The sequence below is a fragment of the Triticum dicoccoides genome, unplaced genomic scaffold (assembly GCF_002162155.2).
Source record: "Triticum dicoccoides isolate Atlit2015 ecotype Zavitan unplaced genomic scaffold, WEW_v2.0 scaffold12599, whole genome shotgun sequence".
NCBI lineage: Eukaryota > Viridiplantae > Streptophyta > Magnoliopsida > Poales > Poaceae > Triticum > Triticum dicoccoides.
This window is the reverse complement of record NW_021188346.1, coordinates 53,089-58,668: the sequence shown is the minus strand read 5'-3', so window position 1 is coordinate 58,668 and position 5,580 is coordinate 53,089. Positions and strand designations below refer to the sequence as shown.

The window sequence follows — 5,580 nt, the reverse complement described above, 5'->3', positions numbered from 1 at the left end:
CCGCGCGGGCACCATCGCATCGCCACCGAACGACTTCGGGTGGGTAGGGGCCTCATCGGCCCCCCCTTTTTCACCCCCATCGCCAGCGGACGACATCGATGGAGAGCGCGCGGTTGCTGCAGACGTAGCTTTAGGGTCGAAGAGCGGGTTATTGAAAGGCGCAATCTTGCCAGGAAGATTGCGGCGGACTGGAGGACTTATGAGAGTCCCGCCCGCCACAGTTCCCTTGCCGGTCACGGCCCCAGACGGGTGCTCCTTCCTTCCGAGACGAAACGTAGACGGCTTAGACTCCCTCCGTAATCCGGAGGACGAACTACCACGTAGACTCATGGTGAGAAACGGCTTAGACTAGGGCGGAAGCAAGGGAGTCGCCCATGGCGGCGGCGGAAACCCTAGGACGAGGACCCGTGGGTTTACCTGGAGCAAATCAATTAGAATTGAATAGCACCCTATCTAAAAACATTGACCTGCCAACAAATATGGAGGTAATGCGTCTCTCATTTATATACACATAATAGTTAAAACATTTGCATTCAAGCAAATATGGAATGTAATGAGAGGCGCACCTCTCATGTTTACACACAACAGTTACAGTAGCAGGTGATGAAACCCCCAGATTCTGAAACATTTTCCCTTCGATGAAAATGCTGGTACGCCTCTTTGGGAGGCAGAAGCATTTCAATGTTTCATTTTCTTTTCAACCACGTACCCAAGTGCGACTCATATTTTTGTTACTTTTACCGTTTTTGAGTTGTTTGTAAATTGCGATCCCTAATCCCATTTCACTACCCATTAATCAATCCATTCTTTGTAGTTGCAACTCATAACTGTGCAGATCCCTAATCCCATTCTACTACCCATTAATCAATCCATTCTTTGTAGTTGCAACTCATAACTATGCAGAGCCCTAATCCCATTCTGCTGCCCATTAATCAATCCATTCTTTATAGTTGCAACTCATTGTTTGTAAATTGCGAGCCCTAATCCCATTCCACTGCCCATTAATCAATCCATCTCACAAGTTTAGTACATTTATTTCCCACAAGTATGGCAGTTGAATAATGCCCAAGAACCTGAAGTCATTCACTTACAAAGAAAGAGGGAAGACACAAAACCATCTTGTTAGCTCACCAGTAAACAATTTGAGTCAGTGAAGAAGTGGATTACCATATATAGAGAACACAGGGGAAACCATCGTATCAGTGTGTGGCATACTCGGCTCCTTCCTTTCTCATCACTATTGTTGTTCTTGTTCTCTGCTGGTTGCTGTTCAAGAAAGAACATTTGTGAGGCCAAATAACCAAAAAATCTTGTTTATACAGACATAATAAAATAAACGGTGAACTACACAAAAATGTCTTATTAATCATGCAATAAGCTGGCCCTACTCACATAAAAAATACAGGAAACAATATGTATATAATGATTTTACCTCATAATGAATTTTTGAGAATCATATTATATATGTGGATGGCTCCACTCAAAAAGCACGAAACTCCTCAAGTTGAAAACCTAAAATAAGGGAAATTCCTTCGGACATTTCAACAAAAGGAGAAAAGGTTATATTAACGACCAATCGGAATTCTCGAAAGTTCAGCACATCAGTCCCTTTCAGTAAATGTATACCTGCAAAGCAATTATTCCTCTAAGTGAACCCTGAACTCTTTTGTGTAACATGTAAATAATTTTTTTGTAACATCTAAATATAACATTAAATTACAGTAGAGAAACATGGTGTACATGCATGTGTCGTAGGTGGGCCTATCAGAATCACAAGAAAGACATTTAGTTATGAGAACGTCTTTTTTGTAAAGGCCAGAGAGGTTACATAATGAAAAGAAGAGTCAGAGAAAGGTACCACGTACCCAAGACATGTAGCTGGAGAATCACAGAACCCTCAATCAAAAACCTAATTGTCAGTGAAAATCGAATGGTAACCTTCCTCGCCTGATCTGAATGAACTCTTGTGAATCAGAGAAAATCTTCAGCGTCATTTTTGAAATAAATAAATACTGATAAGACCACAATGTTCTACAATCTCCATTGGAAATTTTGCAAGTTATTATTATTACTCATTTTATTGTTGCACATCACATATTTCACTGCCGGAAAAGATGATCATTTTCTTCCGGAGGTAGAAGAAGGCCTCGTGCTACTTGCTCATTTTACCCCGTCATTTAAGCAATGGCGCAAGATTTTCAACGCCAGCACGGTCACCCCGTTGAGCTCGTGGTCCGCGTCGGTCAGCGGCGTCCTCTCGCCGGCCCAGAGGACGAACGCCTTGTCGCAGCGCGCCGGCGTGCCACGAACGTGCTCCAGCAGGGTGGCCGCCTCCGTCAGCCGGTCCTCGTCCCCGCCCGCGGCCAAGTCCATGGAGGCGCGCCCCAGCCAGCGCACTGTCAAGGCGTAGTCGTTGGCGCACTCGTCCAGGACCAGCCGCCGCCGGGGCGACGTCTCGGAGGCCTGCAGCCGGGCGATGCGGTCGCCGGTGGCCTTGGCGGTCGCCATGGCGATCTTCACCGCGATGACCACCAGGCCGAGCTCGTCGGCCATCGCGCTCGCCGGGTCCGCCCCCAGCGTCTTCACGCAGAAGTCGTAGTCCTGCGCCCCGCCGGTGCCGACGAGCCTGCACGTGTCCTCCAGCGTGCTCGCCCTCGCCGTGCGCGCGTGCTGTGTGAGGAGCAGGAGGACGAGGACGGAGGAGAGAGCTTGGAGAGGGGCCATGGTCGTCTGATTTGTTTCTCTGTCCGACTCGAACTATATATAACAAGAGTATAAGGAGTAATTAGATGCTGGCGCTATAAATTTGTGTTTATGGTTTCAAACGTCTCCATTTGTTGCTCATGCATCAAAGTGAAACTCTTTTAGTAGTTACACCACATTAAATGAATTTGAATGTATAATGCGAACCAACCTGTGGTTGAGATGGTTAGGTGGACAGTGGTATCCCCAACCTATCAGGGTTCAAATCCTGGTGCTCGCATTATTTCTGAATTTATTTCAGGATTTCCGGCGATGTGCTTTCAATTGGAGGAGACGTTCTCGTCGATGACGAAGCGCCTACGGTGACTTCGTAATTCTCAAGATGGTATGCCGGCTCAGTCTCTCGGAGGGTAGGGTGTGCGTGAGTGCGTTCATAGGGGTGAGTGTATGCGCGTGTATATGAGCGCTTGTGTCTGTACTGATGCTCAAAAATAGAAAAAAAGAATTTAAATGTATAATAAAGGACCTCGATATATGCTGAACGTTCGGGCCGGGACGCGAGCGGTCCGAACTGAAGTTCGGTACGAGGGAAAATATTGTCGTTCGAATATTGTCGTGGGAAATAAAATTAGTTCCGGCGCGAACAAAACTAGTTTTTTTTTCTGAGACAAATGAAAGCCCAAATTTGTTTTTCTTCTCATTAACCAATTGACATTCGCTCTGGGCTTCATCATGACGGGTCATCCCGAAAAGGATTATTTAATAAAGTTGCCATCATGAACAATAAGAAGAAAAATAATTTTCCATGGTCCAATGGTATAATACATAAAAAATAAAACTGCCATGGTAATCAAATAAAATCGCCATCGTAGTAAAAAAGACGAAAACATAATTTTTATTGTTATTAGAGAAAAAATCACCATGTTTTATTTCAAAAATAATTTACTTAAAAAGAAATTTATCGAAAAATTGAAAAAGGGAGGATGTATGCACATAAATGAGCTTGCCATGGTAGACAATTTTTATCGTCCATGTTACAAGAAAAACTTTGCGACGTAGCTAAATAAAGTTGCCATCATGAAAAGTAAAGAAAAAGAAAAAAATTGCCATGGTCCAACAGAATAATTTGCCACGTTACAAAAAATAAAATTGCCATGGTGGTAAAATAAAAATGCCATCATGCTAAAAAAAATAACAGAAAAGGAAAAAAATGAAATTTTCCGTGATACAGAAAATAAAATTGCCATGGTAGAAAATATAATTTCGCCAACATGGAAAGTCAAGAAAAAGAAAAGAAATTGCCATGTAAAAGCAAAACAAAGAGTTAAAGTTTGCCATGTATGTTGAAGTACTTTTGCCTTGACAGTAGACATGAATTTGCCCAGGGGAACAAAAGGGAAAATTGCCATGGCAAAACTAAAGGGGGAAATTTTGCCATGTATGTTAAAATAAAATTGCCATCGCAATAAATGCAAGTTTGCCATGTCAATTAATGAAAAATATTGCCATGGCAAAACCAAAAAGCAAAATGTTGCCATGTATGTTGAAGTAAATTTGCCGTAACAATAAATGTAAATTTTCCATCTCAATGAATGAAAATATTGTCGTGCGAAACAAAAGGTGAAAATTGCCATGTCAATGAATCCAAAATTTGCCATGACAAAGCAAAAGGAAATATTGCCATGGCAAAATAAAAAAATAAAAAAATTGCCATGGCAAGATATGTAATTTTGCCATGGCAGTAAAGGTAAATTTCCCATGGGTAAGAAAAAGAAAAATTTGCAATAGCAAATGCAAAATGAAATTTGCCATGGTAATAAAAAATAAATTAACCATGCTACAAAAAGGAAAGTTGCCATGTTCTTTAGGCCTACAGACTGAAAATAACCATGGTAAAATGCGGGTTGAAAATTGCCATGATCGAATAGTATAATTTGCCATGACAGAATAGTACAATTTGCCATGTTCTACGAACATGGAAATTTCCGCGAATGAATAATACATTTTTCCATGGTACTAAAATAAACTTGCCATCATGAAAAGAAGATAGAGAAGAAGCCATGGTACAAAAATTAAATTTGCCATCATGAAAAAGAAAAAAGAAAATTGCCATGGAACAACTAATTTTGCCATTTGATTTTACTTAATAAAAAATTCCTTATGACTTGCCATGTGGTTTTAACAAGAATTTCCATGTTGCTTAACAGAAATTGCCATGTTTTCACAAAAAACTTATTCTGCTTTATTTTTGCCATGTACAAAGTAAAAACAAGCTAAGAAAATTGCCATGTTTTCTAGAATAACATGGCAAAAAGGATATACAATGTGCATAGGGGGTTGCCATGATTGAAAAAACTACAAATTAACGAGTTCGTTCTCTAAAAAAACATGAACATTTTTCTGAATTTGTAAATGGTGACATGACAAATTTAGTCATTATATTCTCGAGGAGAAGATGGCAAACTAACAGAAGCTAGATCCATTTTCCTTTTTTTCTGACATGAAGAGGAAGCTGCATTCATGGAAGGCTGTTCATACAATTACATAAGCTTTGTTCTTATTGGTTGAAATGTTTGTGCCATGGATCGACGACATGGCATCCATCCATCCATCGCATTTATCTAAAGAAAAAAATAGAAAGAAAGAAAAAGAACCCCACCCCCGGGCAGCCCAACCACCCAAACCCTATCCCCTCCCCGGATCCATCGTCGCCGCCCCCTTCTCCCCCCTCATCCCCTCTAACCACCCAAACCCTATCCCCTCCCCAGATCCAATCTCGCCGCCAGCCTCACTCTCCCCCCTCATCCTCTCCTGCTCGCGCACGCTTCCCCCGCGGTGGCTCCTCCTCATTCCCGAGTTCCGACCGGCCACCGAGAC

At 42.1% G+C, this 5,580-nt stretch overlaps 1 pseudogene; it reads right to left on the bottom strand.

The window, feature by feature from the left end:
* Window positions 1-2,174: 2,174 nt before the first annotated feature.
* On the bottom strand, window positions 2,175-2,724 carry LOC119343400 (annotated as a pseudogene).
* Between the last annotated feature and the right edge of the window lie 2,856 nt (window positions 2,725-5,580).